Source organism: Gopherus evgoodei, chromosome 2, assembly GCF_007399415.2.
Source record: "Gopherus evgoodei ecotype Sinaloan lineage chromosome 2, rGopEvg1_v1.p, whole genome shotgun sequence".
Classification (NCBI taxonomy): Eukaryota; Metazoa; Chordata; order Testudines; family Testudinidae; genus Gopherus; species Gopherus evgoodei.
The window spans coordinates 142848425-142873043 of NC_044323.1; the positions used below are offsets into that span (position 1 = coordinate 142848425).

Consider the following 24619-nt stretch of genomic DNA (forward strand, 5'->3'; position numbering starts at 1 on the left):
TCCAACCTGAGGCAGTGAGATAAGGGCAATTAGAGTAGGTCCATTGGTGAGTGACCACAGAAGTTCCTTTATGAGCTCAGTGGTGGCCCATCAGAAGTTGTGCCCTAGACACCCACCCATGGCAATGATACTTTGCAAGTGTCTAGAACTGTTTATCTTATCTGGATTTAAATTTATAATTCATTACCTCCTATAATCTATTTTCAGGCTATTGGAGTATATTTCTTGTATGAGGAATGTCACTTAGCCTTTTATTTTATATACAACTTGTTCAGATAACTGCTCAGTGAAATGTCAGTGTGATGGGCTGTACAAGCCTCACAGTGAGGAACAAGGGGTTAAGGAACTACTCTGGGCTCAGCCATCGGCACCCTGCCACACCTATAAGTGAATGCACTAAATTGAGAAGGAGCTAGGCTCATTTGGGGGCAGACCAGGAAGGAGAGCAGACCTACTGCAGACTGCTCCAGGAAGAAGAGTTGGGGGAAGACAGAATGTCTCTTGAAACTGCCTGCCCAAAGGCCCCTCCCCGAGGGAAAGGAGAGCCAGCTGCAGAGACTGCCTGAGAGGGAAGAATTGCCCTCTCATATGAACTCTGGATTGGCTTTATCCCCTTTATTTTTGTTTGGATTACCCCTGCAGAGGGAAGCCTTGGACTGAGCTGGTCCAGGAGGCTGGGCCATACCCCAAGACGACGAAGTTATCCTCATGCCCCAGACAATGACCTTTGGACAATTGCAGGGAGGTAATAGGAAATGGCACAGGGAGGGCTGTCTTAAGCCTCCTTGGCTGTCAGAGCACTGGTAGCCATCAAAGGGCACTTAGTCAGAGCCAGGTGGAGTGGGAGGGCCTGAGCTCCCCTGCCAACAAGCCCACTTTGTGTCACTGCCTAAGCCCCAACCAGTAAGCCATCCTACCCTACCAACCAGCTCTGAGTGAGGGCTGTCACAGTCAGCAATGGCATCCTTTTGTATTTTATGCTCTTTTAACAGCAAAATCTTTTAGGAATACATTATACTGTGAATGTAAACCCAACTATGGCACTAAGGGGGGGTGGAGTATGTACAGACCATGTAAGGAGTGGTGTGAAGCTGCACCACCCCCAAGGGAGCTTGAGAAGGAAGAAAACATCAAGCAATAAAACCCCTCGCTGAGTGGCACACAGCACAGGCGGACTATGCAGATTGCAGTATCATTGACAACAGTGCCACCTGCTTCCCTCTGTGCAGCCAGCTTGCTCTGTGTTGGCCAATAGACAAGGTTGCCTTGCTGCTCTTTGCTTCTTTTAGGGCTCTGTATGACCCTGGGGACGTACTGATGGAGGAGTCCCTGCTCAGCATGTAAATTATATTACCTTATCATCCCAGAAGTTCATGCCATGTCTGAATATGGCACATAGACTAGGTTTGTTTGCACGTGGGTGTGATGTCTGTGTTAGCTCATGTCTTTCAGAATAATTAAGCACTGAAACCACAAAGATCATGATGGGAAAAAAGCTAAGCCTGTCCTAGATCCACAGCTGCTAAAGTTGCCTAGGTTCATTATACCATCTCATCATCATCCCTGATATAACTGATTGCATAGCAGGTCAGTGAAGCGAGCCAGGGTGGCCTCCCTCCAAACCAGAGGGTAAGGAATCGCTCTCACAGTCTGAGTGGGCAGAGCAAGGCCAAGCTTACTCAACCCCACGGAAGGGGAGGGATGGAACAGGAAGTACAAAAGGCAGGTCCCTTAGCCCAGTGAGGGCAGCACCAGGGAGGGAGACAGACACATACCATCGGCTGTTCCCTGTAGAGCCTGCTGCCGAACCAAGGGATGCTCTGGACCAGGAGAAACCTGACCTTGAGGAAGGACTTGGGCTACCAGGACTGCCAGCTGCAGAGTATCCTGAGAGACTGGAGGAGCCAGGCAGCAACCTGAGCCCGAGTGGGCCTGACACTGAAGGTAAGCTGGAGCTATCGGAGCTACTGGCAGCTGAATATCCTGATGAATTGGAGAAACCAGAGGGACCCAGTCGAGAGACCGGGTAGGAAGTAGCCCAGGGGCAGAACTGAACAGTGCAATGAGTCTATTTGATCAGCATGTTGTGGATGGATCCCTGCTGATGCCGTGGTGGGACCCTCTCCTCCCATCACTGTCAGGGCCCTGGGCTGAAACGCAGTAGAATCAGGTGGGCTTGTGTTCCTCTACCCCTGCCACCCCACCTTGGGGTGGCAGAATCCTGATAAAGAGCTTTGACCCTTGCCAGCGCTCCCCTGTCTGAGGGGCATGCTACTGACCCTTGCCAGTGCTCCCCAGCCTGAGGGGGCACATCACAGACTCTTGCCGGCACTCCCCTGCCTGAAGGGCATGCCACTGACTCTTATCAGTGCTCCTCTGACCAATGGGCATGCCATGGACTCTTGCTGGTGCTCTCTGGCCTGAGGGGCATGTCACAGACTCTGGCCGGAACTCCTGTGTCACGCCAATTTGATGGCACTTCTCTCTCCTCTAATTCCCCGTCGATGGAGAGGTGTGACCAAAGCCTTTCAGCAAGGCAGTAGCTCCCCACCACCTCCAAGTGGCTTGGCGGACCAACTGAGACCTTGCTACAGTCAGATTCAATTATTTTTTTCCATGATGCCCCATAGTCCTATTTCCAGCATCATCTGAAGCTGACCGAAACTAAAGGAACCAAAAGGCAGCTTTCAGAGGTTGTTTAAATTGTTGGGTCTCATATGGAGTTTCACCAGAGTCCTAGCTGCCTGAACTAAACAGAAATTTTAAGTGAAACTGAAGGGATGTGAAACCACAACAACGACACACAAAACGTCTAATACAGAATTCCCCCCAAGTTGGATGAAAACACTTCCTTAATTAGGAAATTGTCATCCATAATAGTTAGTAAAATTCCAAGGTTGTTTTAGTACCAGGAGCTTGAAACCTCCACCATATGTCACTCAGACTGAAGTTTCCCTTGATCAGGAGATTTTTCCCTACACATTATAGTTAGGTGTGCAGGGAACTGGTCATCCTGTTCCCTAGTTTGATTGATAGTCTATAGCAGACACCAACTAATGTGTTTTATTTGTTAGAACACTGATTCATGAGCATCCAAGATAATTTTCTTCTCAGTTATCACTGATTCAGAACCAGGCAGCACTATTTTTGACAGAGCACCCCTCCCCTTCCTTTTTAGCCCATCCAATCTTTCCAAAATAGGTTCTGATCATTGATTTTAACATTCCAATCAAGGGAATAATCCCATTAGGTTCCAGTAATTGGCTTCCACACCATCCTTACCTCTTTTCATTGTCTCTTCCTTAGCTACACTCAGCTATATCTAAAATCTAGCCTTCGTGTAAAGGCAAAGAATTTTCTTGGCCAGGTACCACAAAGAGTTCTTGCTATGAATCTTTAAATATAAATGTCTAATTCACCTGTGCCAGGATTCCAGGGTTTTGTATTTTGAGTCCTTCTTCAAAACTACCATGCTTCAGATTTGACATTGACATGATGAGGTATGAGACATTCCACAAGAAGATCTGGAGACCGGAGTAAGAAAACTGCAAGAGATCTGTGGCAGAACTGTCTTCATCAAAGGCAAAGTACAGCATTCTGGCAGAGATAATTTGGTCATAATGGCTAAGGAATGTACCCTTTAAAGAATAGTCTGCTGCTTCTGAGCTCCCTCCCCAAACGATGAACAGCTCGGAAAAAAAAAACATTATTAAATAATTGCCCACATAAACTGCTGAAAACAAAGAGAAAGGGGAATTGGCCCTCACAATTATAATCCTATAATACTCTACATGGCAAAATAAAGTTCCCAAGGAAATTGGTTCAGGACATTACTTGCCTGAATACACTACTATCCTATTATTATAATATTTAAATTTCAGCATCCTTTGAACATTTTCCCCGTTATCATTTAACTCCCTATGAATTTTCTGGCCTCAAGGATCCTAATTTGAGGGAAGAGAAATTAGCATATTTGACACATTTGTTTTCTCTGATTTTCCCAATTCCAGAGAGTTTCACCTCTCTCCTGCTCCCTCCCCTGATCCTAATGTGAAGCATACGACCTTCCTAGCCCTCCTCTGATCCCCTGAGGAACTCCAAATGTGGGTTCCCCCACCACGTAAACTGATGTTTGCCCCATTGTCACCTTCCCCTGCCAGACCTTCATCCCTTACTGCCTCAAACTGCCTCAAATGGCCCCTGTTCCTTCTATACCTTTCCTGTGCAAATGCCCCTTCCCTCATGTCTTTTGCTCTGAAGGAGTATTGGCATCAAAATACGGCAAGAAAGCAGCCTGGGAGAGGAAGACAATGCAAGAATCATTGCAGGCAAGACTCCTGACCTGGCCCCACCTTTTAGCAGTCAAACACTCTACCTTCTCAGCACAGTAAACTACAGTTTGCTACTCCTTAAGCCCAGGGAAGTGGCTGACCCTTAACTTATAACACACCCAGTGATTTTCTAGTCACCAAGGCATAATACAATTCTGAACTACTTTTTAAAAAAGTTTCAGGTTTCTATTTTAACACTTCTTTATTTATAATATCGTCCTCAGAAGTTTGAAAATATTTCTTTCCCTATAGGCTTTATCTTCTTTTCATCTAGCAGTCATTGATGTATCACCCCCTCCCCATGTTTCTTACACAGCAAAGTCAACACAGTTATGTTTTATTTACATTCTTATTTGTGTATCAACATCATAAATGGCAACAGAATAGTTGTTGCCAAGTTTGGTTTTTTTTTTCTTGTTAACTTGTACTCCATAACAAATCACAAAATATTGTAGCCTTCCCCCATAAAGTGACTTTTTTATTTCTATGCAACAGTGGGAATTAAACATGAATAGATATTTGTACACACACATATAGTGCAAATTTTAAAAAATGTTAAAATGAAGTTAAGGTTGAGAGTATATATCAGAAATTTAATAATAAAAACACATTACAGGGATCTAATAATTAACCGCAAAACAAATTTTAACTATAACAGTCCAGCTACTATTCAGGGTCACAGTTTCCAAGGAACCATATATATATGCACAGTTTAGTAAAGTTGTCATCCACAAGAGATTTGATATACCCAACAAAGATAGCATGTAGAAGTCCTACTGCTTGTCAATACGCTACTTTGGCAACAATAGAAGTCTCCATCCACTCTTAATACACAAGTGACTAGGTAAGTGCCATTGTATCTACATTAGAGCTGGGTGAATTTTTAGCTGAAACTTTTAAAGCAAAAAATGCAGATTTTTGTGGGTCTCTCAATCTCTCCCATAGAAGCTGTTCCAGTCTGTACAATATTAATTGGAACAGGAACTGAAACCCCGGTGTTTCCTCTCCCAAGTGAGTACTCTAACCACCTGGCTATGGATTCAGCCTCACTCTCTTTCTGGCACAATAGCTATTTAAGTATAAAGGTGAGTGCTTTAACCATTTACTAAAGGTTATAAGGGTGCCATTGGTGCCACTCCAACCACTTTTCACTTTCTTTATTTAAAAAAAATGCCCAAGAAGAAACTAAATGATTCATTTGCAATAAAAGATTTTTCCCTGATTTTGGATTTGCCAAAATTAAACAATAAAAAAGTTTTAAAAACCCCAACCCCTCAAATTTTGTAAAAAAAATTCAGAACTGCCACGAAACTGAAAAAAAACAAAATCAAATCAGTTATTTACACAATTCTAATCTGCACTGAAGAAGACTTCAATTACCACTAGCACCATCAAAAAACTGATGTTCAGAGATTCATCGAATTTAAGACAAGAAGAGGTCATTAGACAATATAGTTTGATCTTCTGTATATCACAAGCCATTTCATGAAGTTATCCCTGTATGATCTTTATTGTTCATAAAAAATATGGGTCTGATCCAGCATACACTCCATGTGTATAAGTCCAATTCAAGTCAATGGGAGTTCTGCGTGAAAAGACTTTACCATATCCTTACATTTTTAATCTTCTCTTTTAAAAATACTGATACTTTATACTTATTATACAGGCTTCACTCCTACTTCCATTAAAATCAAGCGGTTGTATAAAGTATATTTCCATATAACTATCAAAATGGCATCTTATGTTTCCATGCTTATCATCATTCAATGATTTCCTGATCAGCATTGTATTTTTTAGAAATGCAAAAATGAATTTCCTATCTGCCAGTTCTGTAAAAGCGTGGGATCTAAAAGCTAAGCTGAATTATTTTCAGGTCTTACATCATCCAAACAATTGGAATTTAGGTAATACCCAGCTAATTTTGTGAGAAATGAATCCAGCTCGCTGTCCTAGAGCGGTACTGCTCCGCAGTGCTATCAGGACGCAGTAAAAAGTGTAATAAATACCATCAGAGTAGTCAGCTCTCACTCTGGATGAACACAGGAGGCAAATCCATTGAGTAAAACAAAGCCATTTTTACATTGCTGTTTTTCATGGTAGAACTTCACTTTAAATGAGAGTGCAGAAGCATGCAGTTGGCCTCAGGGGAGTTGCTGTCTGTTTCAGTGGGCAATTGCATTTTCAGCATAATTTGTGATATAATTGTGCATTTAGATTTAGTCAATTCATTCGTTCACATAATTAATTCTGATTTATTTTCAAGCTCTCTCTTTGCAATTCTTTGTTTTCCATTTTCTGCTTATCAACTTGCTGAAGAATAGATTAGATTTTGAAATCCTTTGGAAACTGTTTTGATTTTTTATATTGAGAAAATTAGAAGTCAGAAGTGTTTTTTCCCTCCCTAATAATAAGGCAACACGTTGTCATTTTTATTTTTAACATTCTGAAAACAACAAACATTACAGAAGAATCCAGAGGTCTTTACTAATTCTTTATTCAGCACTCTCCTTTACAAGTTGCATGGTCCAACTGTGGGGAAAAGCTAAAAGTGACTACAAATTTGGTTCCCGATTGTTGCTCTAACTTTGACTGGAGATATTGGTTCTGCATTCAGTGGCCCCATGATGAACTTTATGCCACCTTTGCACTCTACCAATCCATGTTGTGTGCAGTTCAGCATAAGATCTAACCATATATCCCAAGTGTTAGATTTATGAACTGCTTTTACAACAGCTGTTTGTGATTTGTTGATTGAAATGGAATCCTAGTGGAAATAGATGTGGCTGCCCTTTTGTGGCCTCGTTTCTATCGTTGTGCTTCGTTTTCGCTAGTTGCTTGTCTGCCCCAAGAGCTCTCTCGTATAAGGTTTGACAAGATTCCATCCTCTCTCCCTCTCTTCTTCAATATGTGCATGAGGTAGGGTTGCCAACATTTGTATTTCAAAAATATGGGACTGTTTTATTAGCACCCTTACCCAGAGGAGACATGTGTTTGGGGGTTGTGGGGGAAGGAGAGGCATGCAGGGTCATGTGCTCCCCCAGATTTGTTGAATGGCTTGTACTGAGCATGCTCACACCAACTGAGCATGCTCAGTAACATCTGCTGAAGCCACTGTGCTCACTTTGCCCTGCTCCCCACGACTAGTCTGTACAAATCATCTCTTCCCCCTCCCAATATTAATTATTATTATTATCCTCATAATCAAGTAATATTCACCTATTTCTTGCTGCCTTTTTTATTTTTTGCAGCACTCAGCAACTCCCAATCTTCTTGTACAGAGATAAAGAAATCTTTGTAGGATAACTGGAAGATTATGCAAATTTGGAGGTTGCTTTTAATTAAATTTCTGTTGCATGTATTCCGTACATCAGACCATTTATTCCCTATTAATGAAAAAAGTCCTCTGTACAAATTTGATCCTGGCACACTAAGTACAAACAACATAATTTAGAACAGGTTTTTCAAGTTTTTTCTTCCACACTTCTGAAGCTCATACACCCATTTTTTTTTATTGATAGATTTGGAAATGTCATTTCTTGATGTTTTGATTGCTTGCTAGTTTCTCAAAACTTGATCAACTGCTGGGTTAAAGGATAGCCATCTTGTACTCAAGGATCTCAGTACTTCTTTCCATACAATGTTAACAAGCTCAAAAAAAAAAACTTCACAGTTGTTCTCCACATATTGCAGACACAGAAAAATAGCTATACATTTTCAACACAAATGTTTCTATGTCAACCGACAACTGATCACTCACATGTTTGCAAGTATAATGACAGGGCAGTTCACCTTCAAAATGGGGTCACTTTCAGGACATAACTGATATACTAAATTGTGTTTGCCGTAGTTCACATTTGCGTCAGAGTATGCAGTAATGCAATTAACATTAAGCTGGTGTTTCTCGAGGCAGTTCATTACAGCATGATGAATGCCATTTACAGATTCATCACTGTCTTCATAAAAATTGAGCCACTTGCACTGAACACCATTTGGTATGGTGAAATATCATAGGCACATTGGAAACATCTTCCTGTTCCCCTTATTTGAGGCATCTGTTGCTACAGAGAAATACAAGTGCTGTTTTGGGGGCGATGGTAATAAATCCCATAAACAATCCCCCACAGAATTTGGGACCAAAACATTGGTCACTAATAGCTCTGCTTTGGTTCTTCCACAACACAATTTTCCGCAATATGTTAAACAAAACGTTTCACTGGCAAGCTTATTACCGCAGTCCAAACTGTTGTAACTTGGGTTGTGTTTAAGTGTGTGGGAAACAGTTGTAATTTCTCATGCTGCAATTCTGTCACTTTCAGTGTTTGAAAAGACAAAGAATTTGCTAATATTTATCATAGTTTTAGCCTGTGTGTTTTTCTTATGTTCATCAGTTGCTGTGTGCTTCCTCAGGTCAGTTTTGCCTCCATGCCTGATAGTGAATTCACACTGGCATAAAGTACAAAAGGTTTTACCAGAATCACAACTGACAGGTTTAACCCAGTCATATTTTTCTTCACATTGACTTTTATATCTACGCTGTCTCTTTTTTGGTTTAGGTTCAGGAGGACTGTCTGGCGCTCCCACTACTTTGCTCTTAATTGCATTGTACATTTTCCTGACTGTAGCGAGGCGACCCTGCTCCCCGCTGCATCTGAAAGGGACGAGCCAGAACAGATGCCGAGGTTCGTGGAGCCACTGCTGCCAGTCCCCGCCCCCCAGAAGTATAAAGGCCCGGCCCCAGTGCTCAGTTAGGCACAGGCCGCCGGAGGGGACAGACGCTGGTGCTCGAGCTCCCGCCGGGCCCAGCCTGCCCTGTGCTCAGTATCCAGAAGAGTGCTGGCCTGAGCTGCCCCATGCTCGGTATCCAGAAGAGCACTGGCCTGAGCTTCCCTGTGCCTGGTATCCAGAAGAGCGCTGGCCTGAGCTTCCTCGTGGCCGGTATCTAGAGGAGCTGCCTGAGCTTCCCCGTACCCGTTATCCAGAGGAGCTACCTGAGCTTCCCCACACCCGCTATCCAGAGGAGTCGCCTGAGCTCCCCTACGGCCGGTATCCTGAGGAGCCCATGGTCTGGGACCCACCGGATGAAGCCGGCGAGAGACAGGTACCTTGAGAGTGGGAGATTGGAAGGGGCCCGGGGGTAGCCGACCCCAGTCAGGCTCCAGGGGACCCCGAACCAATATCAGTGTGTTGCGGCCAGGATCCCCACTGACTGCAGCAAATCTTTGCCGCTGCCAGGGCCCTGGGCCGGGACACAGTGGAGTGGGAGGGCCTGCGTCCCCCCTGCCACCCTTCCGAGGGTGGCAGACTCCCTCTCCCGCTAGCCTGAGGAGGCCTTCTGTGCTGTTTAACTCACTGTATTTGCTCAGCCCTGCTGAAAGGCCTGAGCCTGAACTGTTTGCTGCCCCGCCCTGCTCCAGGGCCGGGCTTATAGACTATGTATTTGCTCAGCCCTGCTGAAAGGCCGGAGCCTGGACTGTTTGCTGTGTCCGGACTCTGTGTCCGCCCAGCCCGGCCCCTGTTGAAGGGCCGGGACTCTGACTTGCTTAGAGACTGTTTGTTTGCTCAGCCCTGCTGAAGGGTCTGAGCCCTGGACAGATTGCTGCTGTGTAGCAAGGCGCCCTGGCTCCCCGCCACACCTGAAAGGGACGAGCCCCAGCACCAGACCCTTACACTGACCATGTGGTAAAAGTGTGCTGCAGCTAATGCTAGCCGCTAATAATATGATTTCTAACTATTAGGTCTGCTATATTTTTTCAGTAAATCATGGGACCAATTCTGCATTACTACATTGCCTAATTTGAAAAAACTTTGTATCATTGGAAGGTAAGGTAATAATAAAACTGCCTTTGCATGATATTTTTAATATGCTGAAATATGGGATAAAAGGTGACCCGTACTGATTTAGTACAGGACAGGCAATTTTCTATTTAAATAAGGGACATCCCTTGAAATACGGGACTGGGGGCAACTCTGCCAAGGAGCCATTAGGAGGAATGATAAGTAAACATGGGTTATAGTATTTTCAGTACATTGATAACACCCAGTTCCATAGCTGTATACCATTACTCCAAGCCAAAGCCACTGAATTCCTTAGCCAGTGTTTGGTAAACAGTAGGACATGGAAGAGGTCTAGCTGGTTCATCTTCAATTGGAATAAGATTGAAGTATTACAGGTAGGATGAGAAAATAACTAGAAGAGTTGGGAGATTATATCTGCTACTTTCCTCGAGGGTATGTTACAGTCATTGGTTACAAATATTATTTAGGGTCATGGGTGGATCCCTCAATTGCTATAAAGGGCGACACTGCAGCAACAACTAGGATGATTTTTTTTCAGTCTACATCTCTGGCCAGGAAGTTGCAGGTACAGACTTTGCTACCATGATTCACATCTTGAGACCAAACTGTATGAATGCTCAGTCTGCAGGGAAATGGAAGCTGGTGCTGAATGCATTGGCTTATACCTTATGGGCTTTTTTTTTTGACAAGCATATAGCAAGTTTTCCATGATCTGCACTGCCTAGCTATCAGTTTCCAGGAGAAATTTAAGATGATATTCTCATCCTGTGAAGCTTTTCATGGATGCATACAATTTGGATGAACAGCTCCCCAATGTACCCTAGTGTTGTATTTGAAATCAGTAGAACTGCTACAACTGAGGCATTCTCAGTTCAGAAGATAAGCATTTGGAATTCAATTCTCTTCTTTGGTCTAGAACAGTGATCTCCAAAATAGGGTGTGCACATCCCAGGGGGTGTGCAAGCGGATACTTCAGGATGTGCGGCAGGAGGAGCACCACCATAGCAGCACCGCTTTTTTTCCCCCTCCCTCAGCAGTTCTGCCGGGAGTCCGAGCGGCTTCCCACCCTTGGCAGGTGGCCCAGGTGCGCCCTTTTTTTTTTTCACTTCAACAGTTCAGCCAGGAGCAGGGGGTGCGTGCTCAAAATTTTTTTACTGATGGGGTGCGTGATCAAAAAAGTTTGGAGACCACTGGTCTAGAATAATCCACTTCCGTGGACCTTTGGGATGTCATGTAAAACACGTTTCTTAAACCAATCTTTTGGACATGGAAGGACACATTGGGTAAATGATTATTATTATTTTGTTTTTGGCTATTTTTTACCCTGTTTTGGGGGAATCTGCCAAACTAATTTGTGTTTGAACCTGGATTGTCCTTTGAGCAGATTTCAAAGGAGCATAGAGAGCAGAACTGGTACTTTTAAAATGTATCATACAAATTCAAATAAAATATACAAACATTATGGGAGAGAGGAGTGCAGATCTGAATGTAATCAAATTTAAATTAAGCTAGAGTTTTGAAATCCAACTTTCTCACCCTCTTGCGTAATAGTTATTTGTAATATAATTCTTTTTGCCCTCATTGTCATTTTTATCATTTTGGTGAAGGTGGCTCAGCAGATTTTGCCTACTTTTGCAACAGCTTTACAAGCCTTAGTTAAACTCCTCCATAGATTGGATCTTTATGGACAGATAGATAATAGGCTTCATGAGAGAAATGAAAGAATACATCTGAGCCCTTTCAGACTTGCAGTGCTATTGTGCTGATTGTGTATTGGACCAGTTTCGTTTGCCTTTATTTCTTTTTAATGGAGGAAAGAAAGTGACTTCTATGCAGTTCTAGAGAGGACAGATGGAGATTGTGTGGCTCTTTCATGACAATTGTATATGGAAGTGCATGCTAAAATGTTTTCAAAATGTAATCTCATTTAGTTCCTATTTCTTGTAGAGAATTATTCAGTGAGTGATATAAACCAAAGATGAAAATAACATAGTGAACACTAATAGAGAGAGAAGCCATTTCGAGCAAAGGGAAACTGCAGAGATTAGTCAAAGTAACAGAGATAGCTAAACAAATATACACACACACACACTAGTATGTACATATAAAACAGAGTTACTGAGAATAAAACATACAATTTGTCCTTTGTAGCTCTGCCCCTGTGGATCATAATTAAATCTGCAATTACGCCCTCTTACTGGATTGACTTCCTTGTTCTATCATGTACATTTTGTAATTATTATTCCAATACCATTTTTCTTGATTTGAATTCATACTGTTGGATTTGTGACTTCACAATTATTTCCATCACAACAGGCAAAGATGCCATAAGCAAGTTTGCTGATTTCTCTGCAAGATGGGTCGGAGACAAATAGCTTCAATAATAGCAAAGGCCAAATAAATTTCATTTTAGTTTGTATTTTTAAAGTGTTTTCCCCACTGTCACTATAAAAAGACTATATTGTCATGGATTAAACTACCAATTTAACCCCTTAGTTCTTTCTAAAGATCTTCACAAATTGGCATGTTATTGAAACATTTCTGCACTAATAAATCCCTTGGCATATTCTCTTAACTTCTGATTTAAAAAAAAATAGAAGCCCATCTGCTTTTTAAGCCGTTCTCTCCCCCGCCCCCCCATCCAAAACTAAAACAATCTACCCTTTCTTTCTGGAGGTTTGAATAGCAGAGAACCTGGAGAACATTTTTGTCCCTTGTTTGTTTCTTCAGGAAGACATGGATGAAATGCACTAAGACACAGGGAAGGAAATTCTCTGAAACACCTGCTAATGGATTCTTTGCCTGACCCATCTTCTCTCTTTTTGCCACTGGATGAAAGGTACGCAATGAGTTTCAATGCAGACGACTTGCCTTTGGAGATTATGTACCTGTTATATTACATTTACAGTATTTATTAAAAGGTGATTTTATGCTAGAGGTCAGTGATGTGGAACCTTTCCAAATGTGAATGTGAAAAATGTCATTTTGATGTCAGGTGCCCCTTCACTCCTCTATCTCTGCCTTTTTTGTACTCTCTCTCTCTCTTCCACTCTCATCCCTTCCTCTTATTGTGCTTCATTTTGCCCATTATGCGCCTTTCACTCCTATTTCTTCTCTTGTACCCTTTTCTATCTATATATCTAAAATGTATGCATGGTCCCCATCAACATAGTATCTGAGCGTCTCACAATCTAATGTATTTGTTTTCACAACACTCTTGTGAGTTAGGGAAGTGCTATTATCGCAGCTTTACAGATGAGGAACTGAGGCACACAGAGGCTAGGTTACATGTCCATTGTCACACAGGAAGTCTGTGTCAGAGCAGGGCATTAAGCATGTCTCCCAACTGCCAATCTAGTGCCCTAACCACTGGATTACACACACTCACACTCACACACAAGAGAGCAGCCTGGAGAGCAGAGGTTTCAAAATTTGGTTTCATTATTACAAACAAAATCCAAGAATCTCTAAATTCTCTGAAAAAGAGAATTCTTACAAAATTTAGTTTTGATTGCCACTTTTTAAAATTGTATTTTATAATATACAAAATAAAATACAAAATTTGGAAAAAAATGAAAGCATTGGAAAACAAAAAACACACAAAGTTATGAAAATGTTTTAATGGGGTGTTTCAGCATTGTCAGACCTTTTTCTATGAAACAAAAGGTGCATCTTCACTAAAAATGCTGTGCCACTGCTGCTGTGCCACTGTAGCACAGACACTTACTGCAGGAATGGAAGAGGTTCTTCCATTGCTTTAGTAAATCTATCTGTCTGAGATGCAGTAGCTAGGTCGACAGAAGAATTTTTCCATTGACCTAGTGGTGTCTACACCAAGGCTTAAATCAGCTTAATTGCATTGCACAGGGTGTGATTTTTTTCTGAGCTATGAAGTTATCTTGACCTAACTTTGCACCATCAACCAGCACACAATTTTGTCAAATTCAACACCTGTCAAGGTTCTTCCCCTACTCTGAACTTTAGGGTACAGATGTGGGGACCTGCATAAACACTTCTAAGCTTAACTAACTACCAGCTTAGATCTGGTTTCGCTGCCACCATCCAGATTCCTCAGTCTGGAACACCCCCTTTCCTCCCAAAACCTTCCTCTCCCTGAGTGGCCTTGAGAGACTTTTTCACCAAGTTCCTGGTGAACACCGATGCAACCCCTTGGATCTTAACACAAGGAGAATTTAATCACCCCCCGCCTTTCCCCTACCAATTTCTGGTGAGTCCAGATCCAATCCCCTTGGATCTTAAAACAAGGAAAAATCAATCAGGTTCTAAAAAAGAAAGCTTTTAATTAAAGAAAGAAAGGTAAAAATCATCTCTGTAAAATCAGGATGGAAAATACTTTACAGGGTAATCAGTTTCATATCGCCCAGAGGAACCCCCTCTAGCCTTAGGTTCAAAGTTACAGAAAACGGAGGTAAAATCCTCTCAGCAAACAGGAACATTTACAATTTGAGAAAACAAAAATAAGACTAATATGCCTTGCCTGGCTGTTACTTACTAGTTTGAAATATGAGAGACTGGTTCAGAAAGGTTTTGAGAGCCTGGATTGATGTCTGGTCCCTCTCAGTCCCAAGAGCGAACAACCCCCAAAACAAAGAGCACAAACAAAAGCCTTCCCCCGACCAAGATTTGAAAGGATCTTGTCCCCTTATTGGTCCTTTGGATCAGGTGACAGCCAGCTTTCCTGAGCTTTTTAACCCTTTACAGGTAAAAAGATTTTGGCATCTTTGGCCATGAGGGATTTTATAGTATTGTACACAGGACAGCTGTTCCCTTCCCTTTATAGTTATGACAACACCGTTTCTTGAAGTGTTTATATTTAAACAGAACTACATTTTCTGTCAGAAAAATATTTCACATAAGTTTTTCCAGCCAGTGCTAATTCACAGTTTGTGCTGGTCCTCTTGCTCAACTTCCAGTGCAGTTTCAATGTACATGTTAAAGAGAGGGAATGGAGGACACATTGCATAAACCATTAGGTGACTGAGCTACCACCAGCCATCTTTATTTGAGCTTCCCACACCACACACTTGGGAATTTAGCCACCCACTACACAGACTGCCTCATTCAAAGTCCAGGACATCATTCCATTTGAGTTATCTGCTCCATATGGTCTTCATTACCTCTACAGACTGAGGAAATAAATCAAATGTAAACATCTTCCCTCACTTCCAAAAGGAATCTGTTTATACATCCAAGCACACGCGGTCATGTCACACATTAACTATATTTTGGTCTAGTTTTAACAGCTACATTGTAAGTCTCTAGACACATATGTTTTGTTTACTCTCCTTGCATCACAAACAAATGAATTAGCAAAACCTGCCTGAAAATGAAGAATTTCAGTTTGTCTATATGATAATTTTGGACAGTAAATACTACAAACCATGAGATTCTTTTTATTTTAATACATAAGAAGATAAGAATGGCCCTACTTAGTCAGACCAAAGGTCAATCTAGCCCAGTATCCTGTCTTCCGACAGTGGTCAGTGCCAGGTGCCCCAGAGGGAATGAACAGAACAGGTAACCATCAAGTGATCCATCCCCTGTTGCTCATTCCCAGCTTCTGGCAAACAGAGGCTAGGGACACCATTCCGCCCATCCTCGCTAATAAGCATTGAAGGACCTATCCTCCATGAATTTATCTAGCTCTTTCTTGAACCCTATTATGGTTTTGGCCTTCACAACATCCTCTGGCAAGGAGTTCCACAGGCTGACTGTGTGTTGTGTTAAGAAATACTTCCTTTTATTTGTTTTAAATCTGTTGCCTATTAATTTCATTTGGTGACCCCTAGTTCTTACATTATGAGAAGCAGTAAGCAACACTTCCTTATCTATTTTCTCTACACCAGTCATGGTTTTATGGACCTCAATCATATCTCCCTTTAGCCGTCTCTTTTCCAAGCTGAAAAGTCCCAGTCTTATTAATTGCTCCTCATATGGAAGCTGTTCCATACACCTGATCATTTTTGTTGCCCTTTTCTGAAACTTTTCCAATTCCAATATATCTTTTTTGAGATGAGGCGAACCACTCTGCACACAGTATTCAAGATATGGGCATACCATGGATTTATACAGAGGCAACATGATATTTTCTGTCCTATTATCTATCCCTTTCTTAATTATTCCCAGCATTCTGTTCACTTTTTTGACTGCCGCTGCACATTGAGTAGATGTTTTCTGAGAACTATCTACAATGACTCTAATATCATTTTCTTGAGTGGTAACAGCTAATTTAGACCCCATCATTTTATATGTATAGTTGGGATTATTTTTTCAAATGTGCATTACTTTGCATTTATCAACATAAATTTCATCTGCCATTTTGTTGCCCAGTCACCCAGTTTTGAGAGATTCTTTTGTAGCTCTTCGCAATCTGCCAGGATCTTAATGATCTTTAGTAATTTTGTATCATCTGCAAATTTTGCCACCTAACCATTTACCCCTTTTTCCAGATCATTTATGAATGTTGAATCAGACTGGTCCCAGAACAGACCCCTGAGGCACACCGCTATTTACCTCTCTGCATTCTGAAAACTGACCATTTATATCTACTCTTTGTTTCTTATCTTTTAACCAGTTACTAATCCATGAGAGCACCTTCTCTCTTATCCTGTGGCAACTTACATTGCATAAGAACCATTGGTGAGGGACCTTGCCAACATCTTTGTGAAATTCTAAGCACACTATATTTAGTGGATCCCCTTGGTCCACATGCTTGTTGACCTCCCTCAAAGAATTCCAGTAGATTGGTGAGGCATGATTTCTGTTTATTAAAACCATGTTGACTCTTCCTCAACAAATTACATTCATCTATATGTCTGACAATATTATTCTTTATTATTGTTTCAACCAGTTTGCCTGGTACTGAAGTCAGGCTTGCAGGCCTGTAATTGATGGGATCACCTCTGGAGTCCTTTTTAAAAATTGGCTTCACATTAGCTCTCCTCCAGTCATCTGGTACAGAAGTTGATTTAAATGATAGGTTACAGACTACAGTTAATAGTTCTGCAATTTCACATTTGAGTTCTTTCAGAACTCTTGGGTGAATAGCATCTGGTCCTGGTGATTTATCGCTTTTAATTTATCAATTTGTTCCAAAACCTCCTCTAATAATACCTCAATATGTGGCAGTTCCTCAGATCTGTCACCTACAAAGAATGGCTCAGGTTTGGGAATCTCCTTCACATCCTCAGCTGTGAAGATCAATGCAAAGAATTCATTTAGTTTCTCCGCAATGGCCTTATCGTCCTTGAGTGCTCCTTTATCACCTTGATCATCCAGTGGCCGCACTGGTTGTTTAGTGGGCTTCCTGCTTCTGATGTACTTAAATAAATGCTATTACTTTTTAAGTCTTTGGTTACTTTCCTCAAATTCCTTGTTGGCCTTCCTAATTGTATTTTTACACTTCATTTGCCACTGTTTATGCTCCTTTCCATTTCCCTCACTAGAATTTAACTTCCACTTTTTAAAGGCCTTTTTGACACTCACTGCTTCTTTTACTTCTTTTGTGCAGCTTGCAGATATTTCACTTTTGGCACTGTACTCTTTAATTTCTGTTTAACTAACCCCCTCATTTTTGTGTAGTTCCCCTTTCTGAAATTAAATGCTACAGTGTTGGGCTGCTATTGTGTTTTTCCGGCCCCAGGGATGTTAAATTTAATTATATTATGGTCGTTATTAGCAAGTGGTCCAGCTATATTCACCATTGGACCAAATCCTGTGCTCCACTTAGGACTAAATCAAGAATTGCCTCTCCTCTGGTGGGTTCCAGGACCATCTGGTTCCAAGTACATGTCAAGAAACTTTATCTCTGCATCCTGTCCTAAAGTGACAGGTACCCAGTCAATATGGGGATAATTGAATCCCCCGTTGTTATTAAATTGTTGCTGTTTTTTATTATAATAGCCTCTCTAATCTCCATGAGCATTTCACAGTCACTATTGCCATCTTGGTCTGGTGGTCAGTAATATATCCCTACTGCTATATTCTTATTATTAGAGCATGGAATTTCTAGCCATAGAGATTCTATGGTATGGTTTGATTCATTTACGATTTTTACTTCATTTGATGCTATGCTTTCTTTCACATATAATGCCACTCCCCCACCAGCAGAGCCTGTTCTGTTCTTCCGATATATTTTGTACCCTGGTATTACTGTGTCCCATTGATTATCCTCATTCCACCAAGTTTCTGTGATGCCTATTATATCAGTATCCTCATTTAATATGAGGCACTCTAGTTCACTCATTTTATTATTTAGACATCTAGCACTGGTATATAAGCACTTAATATACTACTTCTGAAAATGTATTTTTAGGCAAATACTGAACAAAATTTTAATTTTTCTTACCAATTAATGTAATTTTACTTCCAGAGGATCATTAACCTACTGCTTTACTCCTTATATCTATTCTTGCTCATAGTACTGCAGGATTATTTTCTTTGAAATCAGATTTTGAAAACTAAATAATTTGAGAATACCTAGGGAGCCTATTAATAATATAAAGGATTACCACCTTCTCTCCTCTGCCTCCTCCCTCATCCCCACAACCACATATCTTTTACATATAAAATGCATAAGAGTTCAATGCCATTTAGAAAAAAAAACCTTGTAACCTTTCTGTCCTTACAATAAGCAATCAGATTTCAAATCTGAGTGTAGAGATCCCCATTATATTTTCCCCCTCACCCCACAAACTACACTTAGGTAGGTCTGTAAGCACTTGAGAATGGGTTTTCCTTTGTCTTGGGCCAGGACACATATGAAGGTTATGATAAGTCTGAGCTGAGGCAAGAATCCGGAATGGTCTGGATAAGGGTCACAGATTTTTAATCCACCCCAATCTTTCTCTCGTTTTACAAGGAACAGCTAAAACACAGCATATAGATAGCTCTGTTGTGAAGAAAAGGTGACATGTCTCCTGTCAGTGCATAGGGAATTACTAATAGTGGATGTTGGTTAGCAGTACATTGACCTCTTGAAAGATGGAAAGAACCTATCCCCTCCACAGCATTTTGAACACTTATTGAGCCAGTGGGCGAAAGCCTAAACTGAGTCTGAAACCAGAGTCTCTCATGTGACAATGAAATGCATTAATGTCTTTCTTGGTTGTACATTAATACATTTAACTATTGTATAGGAAGCATAATGAGTTCACAGTTAATGTTAACCTCTAGAATAATTGGATGCCATCATAGTACATGTGTGTACATTTTATTTCCCAGGGATATTTTAGTGCCCCCTTCATTTACTTCAGGATCACCCCGTACATTAACCAGTCGCTATGAGTCCCTTGAGCCCCACTGCATTGAGGTATGTAGTGTATGCATTCCCACAACATAGACTTTATAAAGGTAAGTCTTGAATAGCAACTGTTTTGGTTTACGCAAACAATTTTTCCCATTCTGATTGCAACTTCTGGGCTTTTATGAGTTTCAGGCCCATATAAACTCCAATTCCAAAAAAACAAAACAAAAAACCCTAAGCCAGAACAGATGAGATACGAAAGATTGATACCGTCTGTGTCACAAAGTTATGAATTGTTTCCACCCAGCCCCATAAATCCATCGAAAATTTTGCACATATTCATAAAACGATATGTAAACTTTTGGTAAAGCTGGTTTGAGCTTCACATTTGATATAAAAGTTGAAACCATGGAAAAAAAAAGTGTCACAACAATACAAGCAGTACTAAAAAATCTCACTAAGAAAGTTTATCATTTTTGACAAAGATGAGAAACAGTTGCAAGCACACACTTTGCTCAGCATGATGCAGCTGTTTAAGCTTTCAGTAGGAAACAAAACTATTCTAGTCATGGCAAAACAGCAAAGAGAACCAGGATACCCTGTGCTGCAAAGTCAACTCCCATCCCAGGTCTGAATACAGGAGCTTATGCAAATCACCATATGTCAAATAAAGCTGACTGAGCTACAGCTAATTATATTCCACTGAATTCCACTTGTCCAGGGCATAAAAGTCCAGAAAGTCCATTTGATGGTTGTTCAGCAACCTACAGTCTGTGAAATTAGTGGTCAAATGTACAAAAGCAGCATGCAACTGACTCTGTAGCTTGGTGGTTAGAGCACCCACTTGCCAGATGGGTAACCCAGGCTCTAGTTTCTCTGCTCTAATTATTTCTAGAAGTTATTTTTCCACAGTGGAACAACCCAGTGACGAGGGCTGTCATGTGAGAGTTGAAAGATCCCAGCTGAATTCCGTTTTACTGCTCAGGCAGAGGGAGAACTTGAATTCTGGTAGATAAACAAAGGATAAAAGTCAGTTTTCACAATAGAAAGAGGTAAATAGAGGGGTCCCAGAAGAATCTGTACCGCTAGCACTGTTGTTCAACACATTCATAAAGGATCTGGAAAAAGGGTAAAGAGAGGTGGCAAAGTTTGCAGACAATATATAATTACTCAGTATAGCTAAGTCCAAAGTTGATTGTGAATCCATCAGAATTGGGTGACAAAGCAAGAAAGTGGCAGATAAAATACAGTTTTGATAAAGTCAAAGTAATGAACATTGGAAAACTGAATAGGGAAGTTTTATTTACTCTTTCATATAACACAATAACTAGGGGTCGCCCAATGAAAATAATAAGCAGCAGATTTAAAACAAGCATACGAAGTACTTCTTCACATGACAGTCAAAATATGGAACTCATTGGCCTCTGTGAAGGCCAAAAGAATAACTATATTAAAAAAATAATTAGATATTCTCTCTGAATATATGTCAATTAATGACTATTAGCCATGCAACCTCTTGCTTCAGGTGTCCCTAAATCTCTGATTGCCAGAAGATGGGACTGGATGACAGGCAGGGTTACCAAGTCTCCCGGATTGGCCAGAAGTCTCCCGGAATCGGCCTCAATCTCCCAGTTGCTATTGAAAGCAATCCAGGAGATTTTAACAGGCCAAAAGTCCAGTCAGTGGGGGTGGCACAGCAGGACTGAGACAGGCTGTCTATCTTCCCTGGCTCCACATGGTTCCCGGAAGTGGCAGCATTTCCCTATGGCTCCTAGGTGGGAACTGCAGCCAATGGGAGCTACAAGGGTAGTGCCTGCAAGCAGGAGCAACACGCAAAACCACTTGGCCACCCCTGCTTGTGCCTAGGAGCCAATGGACATGTCACCGTTGCGGAAGCTGCCAGAGGTAAGTGACGCCCAGCCAGAGTCCGCACCCCACACCCCAATCCCCTGCTCCATCCCTAAGCCCCCTTCTGCACCAAATGCCCTCCCAGAACCTACACCTTGCACCCCCACCCCCAGCCCTGAAACCCCATCCTGCACCCAAACTCCCTTTCAGAGCTTGCACCCTCACACCTCCCTGCACCCAAACCCCAGCCCTGATCCCTCTTCTGCACCCAAACTCCCTCCTAAAGCCTGCACCTCACACCCCAAACCCCTCATCCCCAGCTTGAGACAGAGCCTGCCCCTCCCACACCCCAATCCTCTGCCCCAGTCCTGAGCCCCATCCTGCACCCAAACTCCCTCCCAGAGCCCAAACTCCACAGTCCACACTCTGCACCCCCTCCTGCAATGGATGGGGGTGGAGTAAGTGGGGGAAAGGGCCTCAGAGCAGGGCTGAGGTGTGGCCTCAGAGCAGGGGGCGGGACAAGGTTGTTTGCGTTTGTACAATTAGATGGTTGGCAACCCTAATGACAGGGAATGGATCACTCGGATAAATACATCAGACAAGATAAACTATGTAATAATATCTAACAATATGCACTGAAGCTCCAACTTGGGTTTTGGCACCACACACACACACACACACACACACACACACACACAGAATGAATTACAAAAGGCAGAGGTGATACCAAAGAAGGACATTTCACAAACAAAGATGCTGAATATGTCAAAGCCGCAGAACAGGTGTCTTGTTGCCATTAAAATTAATGATGGTTGAGAGTTAAAATCTTCTCAGGCCTCTCTGTAAGTCTTCATATCCAGGCAACATCTACGTCTTGAAGATTTTCTGAATAACTTCTCTAAGCTATAGATTTTCCTATTCACAGCTAAAACTCTTGTCAAGGTTCACATTGTCTTGTGTCTCAATTACTTCAACGTCCTTTTATTTGGCTTCGACAAATTCAATCTCACATTATTTCAGAATCTCAATGACTCCTGTCATTAAATAAATTAATTGTCTGACCCTCCCAAAAATTTTCTGCAACTATAAACATGTAAAAAAAAATCAATAAAAATAAATATTGGAAACCCATAATTTTGCACAAACTATGAACCTAAAAACTTAAAAAAATATGCTTAAAGTAGATACTAGCTATCAAAATTTAAAATAAATATGCCCCAAAACATCCTTTGGTGCTCCTTCATCAGCTTGGTCTGTGGAATGGGATCACAGAAAGGGTATAGCTTTAAGATTGTGAACCGAAGCCACAGGCCACAAACCAAGGTGCAAAAGGAATAACTGATCAAAATGATACTGCCCAATTACTGCTACTTCATTTGCAAGTCTATGTCCCCTGGGTGAAATGTTTCCTGACTGTACTGGGAGTTAGTGTGGCTCTACATGACTGGAGTTTGGTTTCTATTAGCTCTATGCCCCAGGGTCCCAATCATCCATGGAGAGGGCCCTGTTGGCTTTGTCTTCCATCCTCTGCCCCATCCTCAGTCTGATACCAGCACAGGGAAATAAATAAATAAATAAGCAAGCAAGCTTTTATAGGCTTCCCTTTAAGACATACTGTGGCTCTCCCTTCTAAGGCCCTATGCATAGCTGAAAGGAAGTAGCCTGTAGGAAGAAGACAGGGGAGGATGGAATCATTCCCACAACCTGCATGGGAGGCAGGGCTGTCAGGCTCTCTTCACTGTTGGGCCAAGGATATTACTACAACATGAGACCACGGATATAGGGAGAAAACAACAGGCATAGCCCTCTCCTCCCCCCTCACTGGTTTGTAGCCCCACTGATCCAACCTCTGCATAGGCTGACTAGTTATACCTCAAAAACGGCCTCCTTCCAATCACTGTGAAATCCAACACACTGTTGTCAGAGACATCTGCTATGACACAGGAGTTGAGGCTCCCTTGTTCAGATATTTCACTGCCTGGCCTCCCAGACAGTGAAAATGTGGTATTTATGAGGTGTTCAGGGCCACAGACATGCATGAGCTGGCCTATGTCCCTCTCTGTAGAGAAGCAGGGACCTGAGAAATCCACTTAATTCCTAACATAAGTTACATGTACCACGTCACAGTGTGGGTGAAGAGCAGCTAATACAAGCTGCTATTCTCCCCACTGCACAGACACGTAGGCAAGAAGTGGATGCATCCTTGACTGCAATCCCTTCTTCCCAATAAAGCAGCCAACATAGCTGAGCTGGCATAGAGGAGGCAGACAGCTGCATGGGGAAAAGGGATATCATAGAACATTGGGAAAACAGAGAGTATGTTGTGACTGAGTTACAATTCTTTCCCTACTGTGCTCCTTGGACAGTGAAATTATATGTTACCCCCCACTGATGGCAGATTGCTAGGGGCCAAATCCAACAGAGAGGGAACAGCAGTAATTGCTCCTTAACTGAGGGTGGTGGGGTGAAAACAGTATTAAAACATAACGTAGGCAATATACTACAGGGAGGGACTGAATGCTTTTAAAAATGACTTTTTAGTTTCATTTTTGAAATGTCTTATACATGTTTAAACTTCTCCCATCACTTTTGAATAACTATTGTGAAGGAGTGCCCATCACCAGTGTTTTATTGGCAGCATCTAAAGACTTGTGTTATAAACATTAGAGTTGTGTCTGATGTAATTCAAGCAAAATTACCTTATAACAAAGAAGAATGTAAAACCACAGTGTTAAATTTTAACATGATTTGACATAACTAACACAGAAAAGTAGTGAAACCGACAGCTAAGTAAGTCTTCGAACAAATCTTGACATTCCTCATTGTCTGCCTCCTCCTCCCTGCCCATTACCTTTCAGTTAGGCAGCAAACAATAGAGGCTTGAAGTCAGGAAAGCCTTACATTGTTTATGCATCATCTGTAAAAGATAGTACTTTATATGCTATGAGACATATTCAAGTTCTCAATCCCTCGCCTAGCATGAAACCATCATGGACACTAATTTTAAAAAACAGGCCATGAGCTCTGAATAGCACAGTTATAGAGTCCAGTTCTCAAGTTGGATAACATTTCCTATCAATAATCAATCAACATTAAAGGATACAATATCTCTAGATGAAGGGAACATAAAAGGTTACATCTTAAAATTACAAAAGCTAGGATATTAAGAGCTGACACAGTACCTATGAAAATTCATATATGTCTATATCAGCATCCAGAATTTGGGTAATTGCAGAGATCAATACACAATCAATGTCCCAAACTGGTGGTATGAAGGAGGAATGACATTCTGAAGTGTGTGTCACTCTGCCTCCACCAGCATGACCTTGCGCACACAATGTGTGTGTGATCACACTGGCAGGAGTAGAGTGGTGCACTC

The 24619-nt window shown here is 41.7% G+C and overlaps 1 protein-coding gene across 1 annotated transcript in view; it reads right to left on the minus strand.

The window, feature by feature from the left end:
- The window catches only part of CDH12 (cadherin 12), a 623017-nt gene that overhangs the window by 582242 nt on the left and 16156 nt on the right, over positions 1-24619 (minus strand). The window lies entirely within an intron of this gene.